This window comes from Hordeum vulgare, chromosome 3H (genome assembly GCF_904849725.1).
Source record: "Hordeum vulgare subsp. vulgare chromosome 3H, MorexV3_pseudomolecules_assembly, whole genome shotgun sequence".
NCBI lineage: Eukaryota > Viridiplantae > Streptophyta > Magnoliopsida > Poales > Poaceae > Hordeum > Hordeum vulgare.
The window spans coordinates 133,573,764-133,596,485 of NC_058520.1; positions in this window are offsets into that span (position 1 = coordinate 133,573,764).

Here is a 22,722-nt window from a genome sequence, read left to right on the forward strand (position 1 = left end):
GCTGGTGAATGGTTTATTCTTGATGAATCTCGATCGTGATGTTACACATATTCATAGTGTGAGTACCAAAAGATGCAAAGTTGATAATGATAGTCCCACATACTTGTGGCACTGCCGCCTTGGTCATATCGGCGTTAAGCGCATGAAGAAGCTCCATACTGATGGATTGCTAGAGTCTCTTGACTTTGAATCATTTGACACATGCGAACCGTGCCTCATGGGCAAGATGACTAAGACTCCATTCTCAGGAATAATGGAGAGAGCCACCGACTTATTGGAAATAATACATACTGATGTGTGTGGTCCAATGAACATTGAAGCTCGCGGTGGTTATCGTTATGTTCTCACTCTCACCGATGATTTGAGTAGGTATGGGTATATCTACTTGATGAAGCACAAATCTAAGACGTTTGAAAAGTTCAAGGAATTTCAGAATGAGGTTGAGAATCAACGTGACAGAAAAATTAAATGTCTACGATCTGATCGTGGAGGAGAATATTTGAGTCACGAGTTTGGCACACACCTAAGGAAGTGTGGAATAGTTTCACAACTAACGCCGCCTGGCACACCGCAGCGCAACGGAGTGTCTGAACGTCGTAATCGCACCTTATTAGATATGGTATGATCTATGATGTCTCTCACCGACTTACCTCTATCATTTTGGGGATATGCATTAGAAACTGCAGCATTCACTTTAAATAGGGCACCGTCTAAATCCGTTGAGACGACACCGTATGAACTGTGGTTTGGCAAGAAACCTAAGTTGTCGTTTCTTAAAGTTTGGGGCTGCGATGCTTATGTGAAGAAACTTCAACCAGAAAAGCTCGAACCCAAAGCGGAGAAATGCGTATTCATAGGATACCCTAAGGAAACTATTGGGTATACCTTCTATCTTAGAACCGAAGGTAAAACCTTTGTTGCCAAGAACGGATCCTTTCTAGAGAAAGAGTTTCTCTCGAAAGAAGTAAGTGGGAGGAAGGTAGAACTTGATGAGGTAATTACACCCCCTCTCGAACAGGAAAGTAGCGCAGTGCAAGAAGTCGTTCCTGTGGTGCCTACACCGACTGAAGAGGAAGTTAATGATGATGATCATGAAGCTTTGGATCAAGTTACTACTGAACCGTGAAGGTCCACAAGGGTACGCTCCGCGCCAGAGTGGTACGGCAACCTTGTGATGGAAATCATGTTGTTAGACAACGGTGAACCTTCGAACTATGAAGAAGCGATGGCGGGCCCGGATTCCAACAAATGGCTTGAGGCCATGAAATCCGAGATAGGATCCATGTATGAGAACAAAGTATGGACTTTGGTGGACTTGCCCGATGACCGGCGAGCCATAGAAAATAAATGGATCTTCAAGAAGAAGACTGATGCAAACGGTAATGTAACCGTTTACAAAGCTCGACTTGTCGCAAAGGGTTTTCGACAAATTCAAGGAATTGACTACGAAGAGACTTTCTCTCCCGTAGCGAAGCTGAAATCAGTCCGAATCATGTTAGCAATTGCCGCCTTTTATGATTATGAAATTTGGCAAATGGACGTCGAAACAGCGTTCCTTAACGGGAATCTTAAGGAAGAGTTGTATATGATGCAACCAGAAGGTTTTGTCGATCCTAAAGGTGCTAACAAAGTATGCAAGCTCCAGCGCTCCATCTATGGGCTAGTGCAAGCATCTCGGAGTTGGAACATTCGCTTTAATGAGGTGATCAAAGCGTTTGGGTTCAGACAGGTTTACGGAGAAGCCTGTTTGTACAAGAAAGTGAGTGGGAGCTCTGTAGCTTTCCTCGTACTATATGTGGATGACATATTATTGATGGGGAATGATATAGAGATGTTGGAGAGCATAAAGGCCTATTTGAACAAGAGTTTTTCAATGAAGGACCTTGGAGAAGCTGCATACATATTAGGCATCAAGATCTATAGAGATAGATCGAGACGCCTCATAGGTCTTTCGCAAAATACATACCTTGACAAGATACTGAAGAAGTTCAATATGGAAAACTCAAAGAAAGGGTTCTTGCCAGTTTTGCAAGGTATGAGATTGAGTAAGACTCAGTCGCCGACCACGACAGTAGATAGAGAGAAGATTAGTTCTGTCCCCTACGCTTCAGCCGTGGGCTCTCTAATGTATGCCATGCTGTGTACCAGACCTGATATAAACCTTGCGATAAGCTTGTTAGGGAGGTACCAAAGTAATCCCGGTGCGGAACACTGGACAACGGTCAAGAATATCCTTAAGTACCTGAAAAGGACTAAGGAAATGTTTCTCGTTTATGGAGGTGACGAAGAGCTCGTCATAAAGGGTTACGTCGACGCTAGCTTCGACATAGATCCGGATGACTCTAAGTCACAAACCGGATACGTATATGTGTTGAATGGTGGGGCAGTGAGCTGGTGCAGCAGCAAGCAAGAAGTCGTGGCAGCATCTACATGTGAAGCGGAGTACATAGCTGCTTCAGAAGCGGCTCATGAAGGAATTTGGATGAAGGAGCTCATCACCGACCTTGGAGTGGTTCCAAGCGCGTCTGGTCCTATGACACTCTTCTGTGATAACACTGGAGCCATTGCCATAGCCAAGGAGCCCAGGTTTCACCGGAAGATGAAGCACATCAAGCGCCGCTACAACTCCATCCAGGACCATGTCCAGAGTGGAGTGATAGATATTTGTAAAGTACACACGGATCTGAATATTGCAGACCCGTTGACTAAACCTCTTCCACGAGCAAAACATGATCAGCACCATAATGCTATGGGTGTTCGATACATCACAATGTAACTAGATTATTGACTCTAGTGCAAGTGGGAGACTATTGGAAATATGCCCTAGAGGCAATAATAAAATGGTTATTATCATATTTCCTTGTTCATGATAATCGTCTATCGTTCATGCTATAATTGTATTAACAGGAAACAGTAATACATGTGCGAATGAATAGATCACAATGTGTCCCTAGCAAGCCTCTAGTTGGCTAGCTCGTTAGTCAATAGATGATCATGGTTTCCTGATCATGGGCATTAGATGTCATTGATAACGGGATCACATCATTGGGAGAATGATGTGGTGGACAAGACCCAATACTAAGCCTAGCACTAGATCGTATTGTTCGTATGCTAATGCTTTTCTAACGTCAAGTATCTTTTCCTTCGACGTGAGATTGTGCAACTCCCGGATACCGTAGGAGTGCTTTGGGTGTATGAAACGTCACAACGTAACTGGTGACTATAAAGGTGCACTACGGGTACCTCCGAAAGTGTCTGTTGGGTTGGCACGAATCGAGATCGGGATTTGTCACTCCGTGTGACGGAGAGGTATCTCTGGGCCCACTCGGTAGAACATCATCATGAGCTCAATGTGACTAAGGAGTTAGTCACACGATGACGTGCTACGGAACGAGTAAAGAGACTTACCGGTAACGAGATTGAACAAGGTATAGGTATACCGACGATCGAATCTGGGGCAAGTTCTATACCGACAGACAAAGGGAATCGTATACGGGATTGATTGAATACTTGACATCATGGTTCATCCGATGAGATCATCATGGAGCTAGTGGGAGCCACCATGGGTTTCCAGACCCCGCTGATGGTTATTGTCCAGAGAGGTGTCTCGGTCATGTCTGCCTGTCTCCCGAACCCGTAGGGTCTACACACTTAAGGTTCGATGACGCTAGGGTTATAGGGAATTGTTGTACGAGGTTATCGAAAGTTGTTCGGAGTCCCGGATGAGATCCCGGACGTCACGAGGAGCTCCGGAATGGTCCGGAGGTAAAGATTGATATATAGGACGGATGGTTTCGGACACCGGAAGTGTTTCGGGCATCACCGGTAACGTACCGGGACCACCGGGACCACCGAAGGGGGGTGACGACCCCGGGAGGCTAGATGGGCTAAGTGGGGAAGGGAACCAGCCCCTAAGTGGGCTGGTGCGCCCCCCACCCAGCCCATGTGCACCAGAAAAAAGGGGAAGGGGGGAACCCTAACTTAGGTGGGCCTTAGGCCCACCAGAGGGGTGCGCCACCCCTTCTCCTTGCCCTGGCCGCCACACCCCCATCTGGGAGGGCTGCCGCACCCCCTAGGGTGGGAACTCTAGGGGTGGCACCCCCTCTCCCCTTCCCCTATATATAGTGGGCACTTTTGGCCTTTGGAGGAGACGGTTTTCCCTCTCCCTCGGCGCAGCCCTGCACTTCTTCCTCCTCCTCTGTGCCGGCGCTTGGCGAAGCCCTGCCGGGAGACCTCGTCTCTCTACCAACACCACGCCGTCGTGTTGCTGGTCTTCTTCCCCAACCTCTCCCTCCTCCTTGCTGGATCAAGGTGCGGGAGACGTCACCGGGCTGCACGTGTGTTGAACGCGGAGGTGCCGTTGTTCGGCACTAGATCGGAATCGCTGCGAGTACGACTCCATCAACCGCGTTCTAGCAACGCTTCCGCTTAGAGATCTTCAAAGGTACGAAGATGCTCTTACCCCTCTCTCGTTGCTGGTCTCTCAATAGGAAGATCTGAACATGCGTAGGAAATTTTTTGAATTTATGCTACGTTACCCAACAATAGAAACACCAGAGGCTTGACTAGTCTTGAGTCGGGTCGCTACAGAAATGGTATTCAGAGCACACGCTAACCTTAGGACGTAAACTCTAGGAATGGAAAAGCCTTAGGAAGAAAACTATTTTCTCTTATGTCTATAAATCTTCTATTTCCTCTTCTGATCATTTCTGACTTCTCTCCGATTTTCCAATGTTTAGATGGCCACCTTCGTCCCTGTTAAGTTCACAGAGTTTTGCCAGCCCGACACCACTATGCCGTTCGGAAAGGAGCTGGTGCAGATCACCAAGGATTTGAGGATTGCTCTGCCGACTATCACAAGGAAGCCAACTTCGTCTTACCCGGAGGATTCAGGCTACAGGATCGAGGTGCACATTCCCGGAAGGACATTCCAGCCGCGCACTGAGCCGATGGATTTCAAGTTCATCGCACCCAACTGGATTCTCGGAAGGGACATGGCGATCCATTGTGCACTTGGACGTATCAAGGAAGAATACAAAGGCTTCCCTATTTCTCCAGACCTATTCGCCGTATCCCAGAGAAACGAAGATGGAGATATCATCTCAAGCAAGACCAAGGACGCTCTCTTGTCTTATGCCCAGATCTTGGAGAAGCACAGCGGGACTCTGGAGTATCACGTGATCAAGGACGCCAGGAAGATCAAGCAACTGTCACTCCACGAGCTTGAACTTGAAGATGCAGCCCGGGAAGTCCACTATGAACATGAACTGGAAGTGAAGGACTTTCTGGAGCGGATCGAGAAGCTGAAGACTCGAGTTGCATACCTGGAGGAGGAAGTGGACATGGGCGAGAATCTTCATCCCGAAGGAGACGTAGCCCCCTTGATCAGCAACGACGAGGACTATGAAGAAAGCTCCACCGAAGGACCCATCACCATGCTTTTCTGAGGAGGACACTTAGACTGGACCACCAAATTTACTTTATCGTTATACGTTTTAGGCCGATGTTTAGGATTATCGAATTTTGTATCCCCGTGTGAACCTTTGTGATGATATTGAATGAAATGTGTGGTGTGATACTTGTGTGTTGCATTCATATGGGTAGTGTAATTCCTCTTAGACCATTGTTCTATGCTAATCTCACCCCTCTACAAACATCAGATGCCCCCAAGACGCACCCCTGAGTCCAACTTTCCGCCGGAACTCACCCAGTTGATCCAACAACAAAACACCCTGATGCGGCTGATCATCCAGAACCAGAACAATAACAACAACCATCATCCACCCCAGGCTGACAATCTCACCCGTTTCTTGAGGTTGAACCCTCCAACTTTCTCGAGCAGCATTGAACCCATTGTGGCAGATGATTGGCTCCGCAAGATGGAGCGTGAACTCGTGACTGCTGGTTGTACTGAAGCTGAGAAGGTGCGTTTTGCCGCGCATCAACTTGAAGGCCCTGCAGCTGCTTGGTGGGAGAACTACACCACCACTTATCCCATTGCTGGAGTCACTTGGGAGCAATTCAAGCAAGCCTTCCGCACCGCGCATGTCTCAGCTGGTGCAATGAGTCCGAAGAAGCGTGAGTTTCGCAACTTACGCCAGGGGAATCGCTCTGTGGCCTAGTATGTCGATGAATTCAGCATCCTCGCCCATTATGCACCTGGAGATGTGGCCGATGATGCGGCCAAGCAGGAAAAGTTCTTGGAAGGACTGAATGATGAGCTGAGCATTCACTTGACTGTAGCCACCTTCAGCAACTACCAGGAGCTGGTTGATAAGGCCCTCATCTTGGAGGGGAAACATCAGCAGATGGAGAACCGCAAGCGAAAGTATGGGGTTGGAAAATTCAACTCCGGCACTCAGCAGAAGCCTCGCTACACCCCTTATCCAGGGCATACCGGGACTGGATCCGGTAAGTTTGGAGGACACGTTCAGCATAACCACCCGGTGCACAACCATGGAGGCCACAACCATGGAGGAAATGGGAACCACCGCAACAACAGAAATTTCAAGAATGGCGGTACTGGCACTTAGCAGCATTCAGCTCCAGCTCAGAAGGATCTGACTCACATCACTTGCTTCAAGTGTCAGAAGACGGGACACTATGCCACTGATTGTCCCCAGAACAAGCAGGGAAATGGAAACGGTAACGACAACTCTGCAGCAAAGAAGCCCAATCCTTTTCCTCGAGCTCAGGTGAACCACATTGATGTTGAAGAGGTCTATGATCACCCCGATACTGTGGTTGGTAAGTTTTTGCTAAATTCACATCCCGTATTGGTACTTTTTGATTCTGGTGCAACACATTCATTCATATCAAGGGTAGTTGTGGAAAAGTATAGTTTGCCAACTAGAACCCTCAGCCAGCCTATTAAGGTCAGTTCCCCAGGAGGCATGATGACAGCCGGGATAGGATGCCATGCTTTGAGTCTCAACATCGGGAACCATAATTTTCCCACCGACCTCATCGTATTAGAGTCCCAGGGATTGGATGTAATCCTAGGCATGGATTGGTTGGCCAAGTATGAAGGGAATATTGATTGTGCCCTTAAGTCTATTTTGCTCACCACCCCCGAGCAGAAGCGGATTAAGTACGTGTCTCAGCGCCCTATACGGAGTAAGCGAGTAAACTCTCTCACGGGAGTAGTCCAGGAGGAAGTACCGATCGTATAGGAGTACCCAGATGTATTTCCGGAGGAATTGCCGGGCATGCCACCCGATAGAGAGATTGAGTTCTTGATTGAGCTATTACCTGGAACAGCCCCGATATCCAAGAGACCTTATCGGATGCCCGCAAATGACTTGATGGAAATCAAGAAGCAAATTAAGGAGTTATTGGACAAAGGGTATATTCGCCCAAGTTCTTCACCTTGGGGAGCCCCAATGCTCTTGGTTGAAAAGAAGGACAAGTCCTTGAGAATGGTTGTCGATTATCGTGCATTGAACGATGTGACCATCAAGAACAAGTACCCCTTGCCGATGATCAATGATCTGTTTGATCAGTTAGTTGGAGCTCGCGTATTCTCAAAGATCGATCTTCGATCCGGGTATCATCAGTTGAAGATTCGTGAACATGATATACCCAAGACAGCCTTCACCACTCGGTACGGCTTGTATGAGTACACGGTCATGTCATTTGGACTGATTAATGCTCCGGCATATTTTATGAATCTGATGAACAAGGTATTTATGGAATACTTGGACAAGTTTGTCGTCGTGTTCATCTATGACATACTGATATTCTCCAAGAACGAAGAGGAACACAAGGAACATCTGCGTCTAGTTCTGGAGAAGCTTCGAGAGCATAAGCTATATGCAAAGTTTAGCAAATGTGAGTTTTGGTTGAAGGAAGTCGGATTCCTCGGACACGTCATCTCAGGAGAAGGCATAGCAGTGGACCCTGCCAAGGTCGCAGCAGTCACCGAATGGGTAGCACCCACTTCAGTCAAGGAGATCCGCAGTTTCCTCGGACTTGCCGGATATTACCGGAGGTTCATTGAGAATTTCTCAAAGATTGCCAAGACCATGACAGAGTTGTTGAAGAAGGAATCCAAGTATATTTGGACTGAGGAATGTGAAACCAGTTTTCAAGAGCTGAAGAAACATCTTGTTACAGCCCCAGTGCTGATATTGCCGAACATTCGGAAGGATTTCCAGGTTTACTGTGACACTTCTCGTCAAGGACTCGGAGGAGTGCTCATGCAAGAAGGCAAAGTTGTAGCCTATGCATCCAGATAGCTCAGACCTCATGAGTTGAATTATGCCACACATGACTTGGAACTAGCAGCCGTAGTGCACGCTCTCAAGACCTGGAGACATTTCCTGATCGGAAATAGTTGTGATGTTTACACTGATCACAAGAGCCTGAAATATATCTTCACGCAGAAGGAGTTGAACCTCAGACAGAGGCGATGGCTAGAGTTGATCAAGGACTATGACATGAATTGCATTATCACCCAGGCAAGGCAAATGTTGTAGCCGATGCGTTGAGCCGCAAGAGTTATGTGAACACGCTCACAGCTGGAGGATTACCCCAGGAGTTAGTCGATGATCTCCGAGAGCTCAAATTGGAGATAGTTCCAAGAGGATTTGTTGCCACTCTGGAAATTTAGTCTACTTTGACAGAAAAGATCCGTGAAGCAGAAAAATCAGACAAGGAGATAGCTGAGATTAAGCAGAAAATGGAAGACGGGAAAGCTAAAGGTTTTCGTGAGGATGAACACGGAACTTTATGGTTTGAGGATCGCATCTATGTGCCCAATGATCCCGAACTCAGGAAGTTGATACTTCAGGAGGCCCATGAATCCCCGTACTCGATACACCCCGGCAACACCAAGATGTATCTGGATCTGAAAGAAAGTTTCTGGTCGACAGGATTGAAGAAAGACATTGCCGAGTTCGTAGCAATATGCGATATTTGTCAGCGAGTAAAAGCCGAGCATCAGAAGCCAGCAGGTTTGCTCCAACCTCTGCCGATACCCGAGTGGAAATGGGAAAAGCTTGGAATGGACTTCATCACAGGATTACCTCGGACCCGTTCGGGCTATGATTCTATTTGGGTTGTGGTCGATCGTTTGACCAAGGTAGCTCACTTCATTCCAGTGAAGACTACTTACACGAGTGCCAAGCTGGCCAAGATATATATGACGAGGATCGTATGTCTGCACGGAGTACCGAAGAGCATTGTGTCCGATAGAGGGACTCAATTCACATCAAAATTTTGGCACCAACTGCATGAAACCTTGGGAACGAGATTGGAGTTCAGTACAACTTTTCACCTGCAGACAGATGGACAGACCGAGAGAGTTAATCAGATTCTGGAGGACATGTTGAGAGCTTGCGCACTAGACTATGGGTCTAGTTGGGATGACAATTTACCTTATGCCGAGTTCTCATACAACAACAGCTACCAGACGAGTCTGAAGATGGCCCCTTTCGAAGCTCTATACGGAAGGAGGTGCAGAACACCGTTGATGTGGGATGGAGTTGGAGACCGACAACTTTTTGGTCCCGACCTTATCCGAGATTCTGAAGAGAAGGTCAAGCTTATTCGTGACCGACTCAAGATAGCTCAGTCCAGGCAGAAGAGTTATGCCGACAGCAAACGCAAGGAAGTAACGTACGAAGTGGGAGACCGAGCATATCTTCGGGTGTCTCCACTTCGAGGAATCAAGAGATTCGGTGTGAAAGGAAAATTAGCACCACGTTTCATTGGCCCCTACAAAATTCTTGAACGTAGAGGCGAAGTTGCATACAAACTGGAACTGCCGGAAGGATTGTCCGGAGTTCATGATGTCTTCCATGTTTCCCAGTTGAAGAAATGCCACGCTGAGATGGCCGATGTTCCGTTGAGAGATACAGTGCCCCTAGAGGCCATACAGCTTGACAGTGATCTGACGTATGAGGAGAAACCCGTCAGGATTCTCGAGACTGCCAACAGAGTTACCCGCAGCAAGATCATCAAGTTCTGCAAGGTGTTGTGGAGCTACCACACCGAGGAAGAAGCCACCTGGGAACGAGAAGAAGATCTTCGTCGAGACCACCCGCACCAATTTTCTAGCCAACCCAAATCTCGAGGGCGAGATTCATCTTAAGGTGGGTAGGTTTGTAACATCCCAATTTTCCTAATTGGGAATGTTTTACATTGTAGCTAAGCATCTATGCATAAGTGATTGAAATAAATTCAGCTCGTGAATTTTCCTTCGTCTTTTCGATTTGCATTTTCATTTTTCCTCGCGCGAGAAATGTCCGGAGAAAACTCTCTTGCACTCAAGAGAGAGAGCGGAGGAAAATGACCCTCCAAAGTGCGGGCAAATCTGTGAAATATTTGAGCAAAGAAAACCCAAAATTCTTTTGCAAAAATAATTGCAAAAAGAAATAAAGCAAATTGGGAATTTCTGAAAAAACATTTTTTTAAAAGTTTTATTTTGGCTTTAAAAAAATGTTATTCGGGTAGAGATTCTTTTTCTGATTTTTTTGATATATAATACCATATATAGATATTTTGATTTATTTTATTTTTTTAGCTTTTATATTTTCTGTTTGGAAAGCTTAGATATAAGGAAAGGGTTATTTTTTTCTTAACCGCCGTCACGGGGTGCATCTTAGGTTGGGCCGAAATCCCACTTCCCAGGGATCCGAGATCCCTAGAATTCGGCCAACCGAGCCATCTCCTCCCTGCCACCCTCTCTCTGCCAGTGGGGCCCCTGCCCGAGCCACCCCCACGTCGGCCCTTCTCCTTCCTTCCTCTCCTTCCTTCTTCTCCCAGAAACTGAGCCCGAGCAGGAACCGAGATTTCCTTCCCCACTGCCTCCCTCTCCTTCCTTAGCTACCCCGCCTCCTAGCCTATAAATACTCCTCCTCCCCGAGCCACCCCGTTCCCACCCCCGCCGCCGCCTCCCCATCTCCCCTCGCCGCCCGCTCACCGGAGCAGCAGCAGCAGCTGCTGCCACCCTTCGGCCTCGCCCTGGGAGCGCCCCGAGCCCCTCTCCGTCTCCCCCGAGCGCCTCCCCCCGAGGAGGAGAAGCACCCCGCCGCCGCCGCCCCATCTCCACCGCCCCCGGAGCCCCCCTCCCTTGCCGGCCAGCCCCTTCTCGCCGGAGCAACCCACGGCCAGCCAAGGTAGTCCCTCTCCTCTCTGATATTTCTTGTTCTCTTTTTTTTAGCCGTTAGATATTGCATATAGGGCCTAGATTAGATCACTAGGTAACCTTTCGGTTTAGTTTAGAAAACCAGTGGTTTTTTTTGTCACTTATGAATTAACCAGCGAACTTGCTTAGCCTAGGACGTTTGCTCAAAGTCATGAAACAAACACCCCCGCAGCCAATAGCCTCAGGCCACGTGTACCCCTCTTTTTAGCACTAGTAGTTTTATAGTTTTCTGCCTGATTTCAAAAACAGAAACGTTCTGTTTTGTTTTGGCCACAACGTTTTATCCCGAAGTCCAATGACATTGATTCTTTCTCCAGTAGCTCACAAATTTTCTGTAGTTTTTTAAAACATATAATTTATCTATGTTTGAAATTTTCAAATATAAGTTAGAGCAGATTTAGTATAAACCTTGTTTTGCCTATTCCAGGAGTTTGAAAAATGATTTTGATTTGATTCGTTTTGCTACTGCTTCCTAGTGATAAAATCTTACTGTGGTAGAAGTTTCAGAATTTTGAATGTAATTTTACTGGTGTTTTCAACAGAAAGAAGTTTCTTCCATACCGGCGCGTGATGAATTCTTTTACTTAGGCTTTCGCAAATCAATACTTGTGATGTTATTTTTACTTGTGGCATGATTGAAGTGCTTATGGTGTGCTTCGTGTTTGTATCGATAGATCATCCGGAGTGCGAAGCGTGTTACTTAGAAGCGCTCGAGCAGGACAACTATCATCAAGGCAAGCCATTTTGATCATGTTATTTTACCTATGTTTTCGATGCATAGTAGATCACCTTCTTTGCCCAATTTGCATGCTGCCTAGGTACTTGGAAACTTTAGAATAAGTTGTAGTATCATGTGGTAGGAACACAACAACCCCGATACTTGGCCCCGGGACGACAATTTCCTAATGCTATGCTTGAGTAGACGGGTTATCGGTTGAGTGTATACCACGAGTGATGCGAGGTTGATATAATAATCAAGACCGGACTAAGACAAGATTTTCAAGACCTCGGACGAAATGCAATTCTGGGTGAAGGACGGTTGAACGGCTCCCTGGAAAACCCAGTGGATGCCCGGGATGCTGGAGAGGCCATGTCATCCTGCGGAAAGCTTCACCCAGGCTCGAAGAGACGGACGGAGACTTCAAGACTCAAGGCTTACCTGCACAGCCACAAGTCATTATGGGCTCTGGGTTGGTTGGACAACGCGGCGACTCTGGACAGGCGGTGCTAGCAGATGTAGACGAACGGTAGGAATGGATGGGCACCGATAGGGATTCAGAGGGACCCGTTGAAAGACCATGTTTTGATCATCCGGTCTTCAAACACCCTGAAGTGCGAGGACAAACCCGGAGGCGATCAAATCTTGTGGGGAACGTGTGCAAAACTCTGCAGAGTGCCCAACTTAATCGATTAGCCGTGTCCACGGTCATGGACAACTTGAGCCGAAGGCATTGAATTTCCCGTGAACTCTCGACACAACTTAATAATGATGTGGGTGTTAACAACTATTCGGGTACGAGAATTGGTTGGCGGAACCATCTCGTTAACAACAAACATTGTAGTAATATTTTGCTTTCAACCCCTTTTGTTGTAGGATAAAACTGGCTTTGTGCAAAACTTAGCTCCACAGGCCAAATATGCATGTAGAGATAGTTGATTATTATTTTACTCCTCTCTTTGATGTCTTGCCGGCATATTCAATATGTTGACCTACACGGCTGCAACGTATCATGTTGCAGATTACTTTTCCGACCAGGAGTGAGGCTACGATTCTACGCTCAGCGACATGCCCTTGGAGTCGGATGGACTCGTCTACCTGATGCTTCCGCTTAGTCTTCGTTAGATAATCTCATGAGTTGGCCTTCAGCCACTTTATTGTAATCCTTTATTGTAATAAAGTACTCTTTATGATATTTCGATTAATAAAGCTGTGTGATTGCACTCTTGAATATATACATTATGTACTGTGTGTGTACCAGCATGATCTTGGGATGGTACAGAAACACCAGAGGCTTGACTCGTCTTGAGTCGGGTCGCTACATTTTATCACAATCATCCTTTCTGCACACCTTTTGAGAGGGACATGCACTCATCATGAATTTGTTAGAATACTCAATGAGCTTCACTTATATCTTTTGAGTTAGGGAATTTAGCTCGCATGTGCTTCACTTATATCTTTTGAGCTAGATAATTTTGCTCCCATGAGGTTCACTTATATCTTTTGAGCTAGATAATTGTGCTCCAGTGCTTCACTTAAATCTTTGTAGAGCACGGCCGTGTCATATTTTGTAGAACTAAAAATTCTCGATCTTCACTCATATCATTTTGAGATCGCTCTGTCTAAGTAACTTGGTAATTGGCGTGTGTTATGAAATTAGTCCTAAATATGGTAGGCATCCGAAGAGGATATAATAAAAATTTCATATTCAAGTGCATTGATTAGTAAGAGAAGTTTGATTCCTCACAATTAGTTTTGAGATATGGATATGGTAATATTAGAGTTATGTTAGTAGGGTGTTGTGAATCTAGAAATACTTGTGTTGAGGTTAGTGATTCCTATAGCATGCACGTATGGTGAGTCTCTATGTTATGAAGTCGGAGCATAATTGATTTATTGATTTTCATCCTTTGTGTGGCGGTCGGGATCACGCGATGGTTAACTCCTACCAACCCTTCACCTAGAAGTAAGCGTTTAGCACTTTGTTTCGATTACTAATAAAACTTTCGCAATAAGTATATGAGTTCTTCATGACTAATGTGAGTCCATGGTATAGATGCACTCTCACCCTTCCACCACTGCTAGCCTCTCTAGTGCCGCGCAACTTTCGCCAGTGCAGAACTTCATAGCCATTATGGCATTTTCACAGCTATTCCAAAACTTCCACCGTTCCGTCTCATGACATGTGCCATCACTTTCATATTGCCATTGCATGATCGTAATAGCTAGCGAGATATTTCAATGTCATACGCTAAGCTAGATCGTTGCACATCCCGGTACACTGCTGGAGGCATTTCATATAGAGTCATTATTGTTCTAAGTATCGAGTTGTAAGTAAATAAAGTGTGATGATCATCATTATTAGAGCATTGTCCCATGTGAGGAAATAATAAAAGAGGCCATAGAAGCCCATAAAAAAAGAGGCCAAAGATGCCCACCAAAAAAAGGGAAAAAATGAAATGAAAAAGAGAGAGGCCAAAGAGCCCAAACAAAAAATGAGAGAAAAAGAGAGAAGGGACAGAGCTACTATCTTTTTCCACACTTGTGCTTCAAAATAGCACCATGTTCTTCATGATAGAGAGTCTCTTGTTTTGTCACTTTCATATACTAGTGAGAATTTTCATTATATAACTTGGCTTGTATATTCCAATGATGGGCTTCCTCAAAATTGCCCTAGGTCTTCGTGAGCAAGCAAGTTGGGTGCACACCCACTAGTTTTTATTTTTGAGCTTTCATACACTTATAGATCTAGTGCATCCATTGCATGGCAATCCCTACTCATTCACATTGATATCTATTGATGGGCATCTCCATAACCCATTGATACGCCGAGTCGATGTGACCATCTCCTCCTTTTTGCCTCACAACCTCCACCACACTTTATTCCACCTATAGTGCTATATCCATGGCTCACACTCATGTATTGCGTGAGAGTTGAAAAAGGTTTGAGAAAGTAAGAGTGCGAAAACAATTACTTGGCCAATACCGGGGTTGTGCATGATTTAAATTCGTTGTGTCGGGATGATGGAGCATACCAGACTATATGATTTTGTAGGGATAACTTTCTTTGGCCTTGTTATTTCAAAAGTTCATGATTACTTTGCTAGTATGCTTGAAGTATTATTGTTTTCATTTCAATATTAAACTATTGTTTTGAATCTTATGGATCTGAAAATTCACGCCACAATAAAGAATTTACAAAGAATAAATATGTTAGGTCGCATTCCACATCAAAAATTCGGTCTTTATCACTTCCCTACTCGAGGACGAGCAGGAGTTAAGCTTGGGGATGCTTGATACGTCTCCAAAGTATCTATAATTTTTTATTGTTCCATGCTATTATATTATCAACTTGGGATGTTTTGTATGCATTTATATGCTATTTTATATCATTTTTGGGACTAACCTATTAACTCAGTGCCCAGTGCCAGTTTTTCCGTGTTTTTGACCTTTTTTAGATAAGAATATTAAACGGAGTCCAAACGGAATAAAACCTTCGGGATGATTTTTTCCATAACAGAAGGGATCCCGAAATCTTGCGAACCAAGGCAGAGGGCCACAGAGGAGGCCACGAGCCGCCTAGGAACACCCTAGGGGGGCGCCTAGCAGGCTCGTGGCCCCCCCCGTTCCTCCTTTGCCCTACCTCTTTCGCCTATAAATTCCCTAAAATCCCCAAACCAACTCAGAGAGCCACGAAAATACTTTTCTGCCGCCGCAAGCTTCTGTTTCCGCGAGATCCTATCAGGGGATCGTTCTGGTGCCCTGCCGGAGGGGGACTCGGACACGGAGGGCTTCTTCATCAACACCATTGCCTCTCCGATAATGCGTGAGTAGTTCACCATAGACCTTCGGGTCCACAGCTAGTAGCTAGATGGCTTCTTCTCTCTCTTGGATCTTCAATACAAAGTTCTCCATGATCTTCATGGAGATCTATATGATGTAACTTTCTTTTGCGGTGTGTTTGTTGAGATCCGATGAATTGTGGATTTATGATCAGATTATCTAAGAATATTATTTGAGTGTCCTATGATTTCTTATATGCATGATTTTGTATCCTTGTAATTCTCTTCGAGTTATGGGTTTCGTTTGGCCAACTTGATCTATTATTCTTGCACTGGGAGAAGTGCTTGGTTTTGGGTTCATGTTGTTGCCATCAAGGGTAAAAAGATGGGGTTTATATCATATTGCATGAATTTATCCCTCTACATCATGTCATCTTGCTTAAAGCGTTACTCTATTTGTTATGAACTTAATACACTAGATGCATGCTAGATAGCGGTCGATGTGTGGAGTAATAGTAGTAGATGCACAAAGTATCGGTCTACTTGTCTCAGACGTGATGCCTATATGTATGATCATTGCCTTAGATATCGTCATGACTTTGCGTGATTCTATCAATTGCTCGACAGTAATTCGTTCACCCACCGTAATACTTGCTATCATGAGAGAAGCCTCTAGTGAACACTATGGCCCCTGGGTCTATTTTACACATTATATATTCAGATCTACTTACAAAAATACCAAAAATACCTTGCTGCACTTTTATTTATTTATTTATATTTACCTATTATCACTAGCAGATCTCACTTTGCAAGTAATCGTAAAGGGATTGACAACCCCTTTATCGCGTTGGGTGCAAGTTTGTTTGTCTTTGGGCACGTGCCTTGGTGCCCCATCTTGATACTCCTATTGGATTGATACCTTGGTTCTCAAACTGAGAGAAATAATTATCTCTACTTTGCTGCATCACCCTTTCCTCTTCAAGCGAAAAACTAACACAAGCTCAAGAAGTAGCAGGAAGAATTTCTGGTGCCGTTGCCGGGGAGTATTCAAGTGAAGCATATCTACCAAGTACCTATCGCAAACTCATCTTTTGCATTTACATTATTTGCCATTTGCCTCTCGTTTTCTTCTCCCCCACTTCTAAAAACAAAATTTACAAAAATATTTGCCTTTCTTTATTTGCCTTATTCGTTTGCCCTTTCTTTTGCTTGCTTTCTGTTTGCTTGTGTGCTTGTCTGCTTGCTAAGTCACCATGTCTGAAAACACTAAATTGTGTGACTTCTCTAATACTAATAACAATGATTTTATTAGTACTCCAATTGCTCCCGCCACTAGTGCGGATTCTTATGAAATTAATGATGCCTTGTTGAATCTTGTTATGAAAGAGCAATTTTCTGGCCTTCCTAGTGAAGATACCGCATCCCATCTTAATACCTTTATTGAGTTATGCGATATGCAATAGAAGAAAGATGTGGATAATGATATTATTAAATTGAAGCTATTTCCATTCTTATTACGAGATCGAGCAAAAACTTGGTTTTCATTTTTACCCAAAAATAGTATTGATTCATGGAACAAGTGTAAAGATGCCTTTATTTCCAAGTATTTTCCACCTGCTAAGATTATCTCTCTCCGTAATGATATCATGAATTTTAAGCAACTAGATCATGAACATGTTGCACAATGTTGGGAGAGAATTAAATTGATGATTAGAAATTGTCCCGCTCATGGCCTAAGTCTTTGGATGATTATACAAATTTTCTATGATGGTTTGAATTTTTCTTCTAGAAATATCTTGGATTGGCTATGATTAAAATTGATGACTTGGCTAGGACTGTTGATAGAATGTCTCTTGATATTGATGCTTTGAAATTTAGATGTGTTCCTCCCAAGATTAATATGGATGAAACTTTGAAAGCTATGCGTGTTTCCATGAATGAGAGTAAAGAAAGAACCGCCCAAATTCGTGCTAAGCATGACAGCTCTTAAAAAGATAAGCATGAAAACGAAGAGCTAAGCATGACAGTCGCTACGAAAAGATGAAGAACACACAAAAAGGATAAGCATGAAAACCTATGTTGTGTTCTAGAGTGGAATGGAGCGTGTCTCTCTCCCAAACAAGGTAGGCTAGGTTTCGACTTGTTATGAACAGCAATCAAAACTAAAACAAACTAAAAAGTAAAGAATGAGACGCTCCAAGCATAGCACATATCATATGAAGTGATAAAAATATAACATGGAGATGGACGAACTGATGATTGTTGATAGAGAAGGGGATGCACGGGGGCATCGCCAAGCTTAGATGCTTGAGTCTCCTTTCAATATTTCTTGGGGTGCATGGGGGCATCCCCAAGCTTGAGCTCTTGACACTCATGTATCTTCTATCATCATCTCCCATCGCATACTTGAAAACTCCCTTCATACGAAACTCATCATAAGGTGATTAGAGTGGTTAGTTCCCTTAATAAAATAATTCATTACCTGCTGGAAATAAAGATTTTCATGAAAATCTAATGCTTCTTATGAATGCCAAAAGGTTTTTGCAAATAAAAAGTAAGCTTAGGGTTTGCAAAACAATGAAAACACAAAACATGGAAGAATCTGTGAAAAACAGAACAACAGGTAGTCAATAATTTATTCGGGGCACTTCTGTAACTCTGTCATAGCCCTAGAATGATTGCTTGCAATTAGTTGCACCTTCATCTTGCATCATATTAAACCTAAATGATTTTGAGTTTTTGGGCTAACAAAACCCAAGCAAGCAATTGAATAAAAAAAATCCAAATAGTGGTGATTTTCAATGAACCAAAATGGCTTTAAAAAATGTTCACCTTTTGTGTTAAATGTTGGAAAGAACATTTCAGTGAAGAATTTTATTTTTCAAACACTTTTGAGAATTTAAATAATTCTTAAAAGCCATTGAAATGGTTAAAACAAATAACTATAAATATTTTAGATCACTCAAAAATGCTGAAACTTTCTATGGTGTTCGGAAATATTCCAAATATACTCCATATTTATTTTGAGGGTTTTACAAAATGATTTGTTATTTTATTAAATTCAAACAAAAATGTCAGAAAACAAATAAAAGCAGAAAATAAAAGAAGATGAAGAAGAGGCTTACCTAGCGCTTACCTTCGGCCCAGCCCACCAACCTCCCCTTGTCATCGTCTTCCTCAGGTAGCGTCGTGGCAGCAGCGCAGCGACCACAACCACCTTCTGCTTCCACCTCCTGCTACCTCCCCGTCCTCATCCTCCTCGCCAGGAGATGCGCAGGACCCCCCTAGTCCATTTCCCTCTTCCTTGGTTCCTCTCCTTCCCTCTGCTCTCTTTCCCCTCGCCATGGCCGAGCTTCTTGAGCAAGTCGCCGTCGTCCGCCTAGCCACTGGCCACCCCTCGCCCCTCTGTCGTGCCCAATGGAACCGCCTCGATGCGCACGTCCTCCTCGCCGAACCAAGCTTCGCTAGGAGCACCGCAACGCCCCTGATGCCGTCATCTTCAACCTCGGGAACAGGAGATCGCCGACATCAATTCGGCCACCCCAACGCATCCCCGAGCCTGCCGAGACTCTCTGCGAGATCCGTGTGATCTCCTTTTTGCCTCTGATCTGTCCCCGTAGCCTCCCTCGTCCTCTAGCTCTTACCCCACCATGGCCGAGATCCCCTCGCCGCCCTTGCCTTGTTGTCATTGCTGTGGTCCGCCACCGACGCATACGAGCTCGAGAACGAGCACCCGGATATCTGTAGATGCTGTTGAGCCCCTCAGCTGCCCTTCCCGTGCCCTGTAGCCACCGCCGCTCAAGGCCGTGCTCTGGCTGCCATGGACGTCGTCACCACCGTCGATGTAGTGCACCCTAGCTGCTCCCGCTTGATTCATCGGATGCGCGCGATCACGTGTTTGCCGTAGAGCCAAACCGCTCCCAAAACGGATGCCCGTAGCAATTTTCCGGCGAGCTCCGCCGTGCCTGGTAGCGCCGGCGGCTCAATGCCGTCGAAGCCGACCCCTTTTGACCATGGGTTGACCCCCTTGGGTCACCTACATATGGGGCCTAGCCCCTAGTCAATTTTAATTAATCAAAAAATAAATTAACTAGGATAATTAACTTAATGACCCAATGATAGTGGGCCCCCTCGGCTCTTATTTAGGATTCAGGGTTAAACTAACACTATTAATTAAACTGTGTCACTGACGTGTGGACCCCACATGATAGGTTTGACTTTGACCAGGTCAATTGACCTGCTGACGCAGAGATGACGCAATAAATGATTTTCTGATATAAAAGTAATTCCAGAATACTAGTAAAACTTAAAAAAATCATAGAAAATAAAGTATAAGGCTGGTGAAAATAATTGATATATGAAAAATGATCAGAAAAATGCAAGGAATCTGTTTATGCCATGTTCATGCATGTTAGAGCAAGTTAACATCACCAAGTAGGGAAAATGATGATTAGGGTAAATTTAATAAATAGTTTGGAGTTGGAATTTGATGCCTATTTGAATTCCACTTTAATTAATATGACCAAACATTGAGCTAGGTAACTCAGTACCTTAACATGCTATATCATACATCATGTTTGGTGCATTGCATTGAATGTGTTTTTTTATTTTTGCCGGTGCTATTTCCTCTCGGTAGATGATGGTTCCAACGATGTGATCGTTGACATTGATGAAGACTCATTTCTATCTTCAGACGTGTCAGGAAAGCAAACCCCCCTTGAACATCCTGATACAATCCCACTCTCCCGCTCCTGCTCTCTTTTACTGCATTAGGACCACATCGATTCAACTGTTACTTGTTCTCGATAGTTGAACCCATTCCTCTGCATGACCTAATTTTGCCATAGTAAATAGTTGAAACCAGTTAGCATGAGTAGCAACTGCTTGAGCCTTGTTGTGCTTACTCATCCATGCTTGCTTACTGTGCCTGCTATGCTTAGAGTCGTGTCGGGTCTGATCCATCTGGTCGATGAATCAGAATGGTTGTGTTCAGGTCCCATAGTGTGAGAGTAAAGGCATGAATCCGATTTGGTAAAGGTAGCGATGAGAGGCCATGTAGGAGTACATGGTGGGTTGTCTCATTGGGGTTGTCCTTAAGAACTAAGTTCTGTGTATGTTATCCAAGAAAAGATACTACCACACATTGGAATGCTTAAGTGCCCCTCTCGACTTATGAATCACCTAGATCTCTGTCCAGGAGTTGCAACTAGTTTCTGGTGTTTGTAGGAAAAGTGTTGGCGGCCGTGTTTAGCTGTGCCCGATGGGGTAGGCTTCACTGCGGTAGATACACAGTGGCACGGTGTACCAAGTGGCACCCGGATGGTGGGCTTGGGAACCCTACGCACATCTTTTGGAGCCGTTAAGGAAACTTCGTCCGGACTTCCTTGCGGGTTCAGCCTCAAATAGGCGATAAATCTGGACTAGAGTCTTGTGTGGTTAACGGTCGTGGCCGACACCCACGCCAGTGCTTCCGCTTGAAGGTTGCCGAGATGCATGATGTGCATATGGTGCTAAGTGGTGAGAGCATGTGTGAATAAGTATACCCCTGCAGGGTGAATTAATCTATTCGAATAGCCGCGTCCTCGGATATGGACTACTTGGAAACATTACGTGGTGCATAGACAATTTGGAATGGATACTCTAAAATATGCAAGATAAGTGTGAGTGCTATGGATGGCTTTCTCCTAGGGAGACGAGAGTGGATCCATAGTGGTGTATTGATTGGTGAATATGTGGACTCGTGTACGCTATCCCACCTTAAAGAAAGAACTTGTAGTCTTAGTACATGTTAGCCAAGAGTCAAAGCTGGCTTGCTGCAATTAAACTCCACAACCCCTTCATTGATACTGATGCACATGTAGGTAGTTCTGACGCAAGTCTTGCTGAGTACCTTTGTACTCACGATTGCTTTATTTATGTTTTTGCATAGAAGATTTTAGTCTCATTAAAGTTTTCTACGCGATGTGTTCGATGTTGTCCGGAATAGCTTGGGAATCCCAGACAAAGGTCTGGTTCCTTTGGTAGGGTCATTGTAGCTTTTCACGCTCCTCCAGCCATTTTTAGCAGATGTCTGTACCCAAACATGTTTTGCTTCCGCTTGACGTTTGTATGACTTGAGTGTCGGGTCACGAGACCCTTGTTTGTAATATCATACTATGTTTACTCTTATGAGTCTTTAATAAAAGCTTGAGTCATAGATTTATGTTGTGATGCCATGTTGTATCTACACATATCGTGCATATTGTGTGTATGTTATGAAATGAATTATATGTGTGGGATTTGACACCTAGTTGTGTGCCTTTAGTAGTACTCTTTACATGGAAATGCCTCTTTGTGCTTCAACTGAGCTTTGATAGCTTGCTACTCCTCCAGACACATTGATTTACCGGCATGTATCCTTCTTTGCTGCTATGTCTGTCCCTTTGGGGAAATGTCACGCGGTGTAATGGAGTCCTTGTAGCTTGTTACGACTCGTCTACACACGCTAATGACCGACACCTCCTTTGCTGGGTTATGTATGCCTGCCCTGTATTGATGTACCACTTGGGTTTATAACTAGTCATGTCGACCCGGGTTCTTTGTCGTTTGAATGCTAGCGACACATTCATATACGTGAGCCAAAATACGCAAACGGTCCCGGCCAAGGTAAGGTGGCAACAGTGGGGTTTACCGTGCGTGAGGCCGCAAAGTGATGTGATGTGTTACAGTCTGGGTTCTTATGATTTAGGATCGGGGTCCTGACAAACTCAAATAAAAAAATTGAGAACAGATGCCAGAAAGGCAATTATATAGAGCATTCTTGCAAAAAAATTCAGATAAAAAAGATGATCTGGTGATTTTTGGCGAATTTTTCTGTCAAGCAGACATAATCTGTTTTTGGACAACATGTCACAACTTTTGAACTTTCTTGCAATCGGAGGCTATAACTTGGCACAAAGCTTAAAAATAAAGATACAATGATGTTGCTATAGTAGTAACAAGCATCAAGACCACTAAAACAGAAAGTAAAAACAAATTGGGTTGCCTCCCAACAAGCGCTTTCTTTTATGCCTTTGAGCTAGGCATAATGCAAG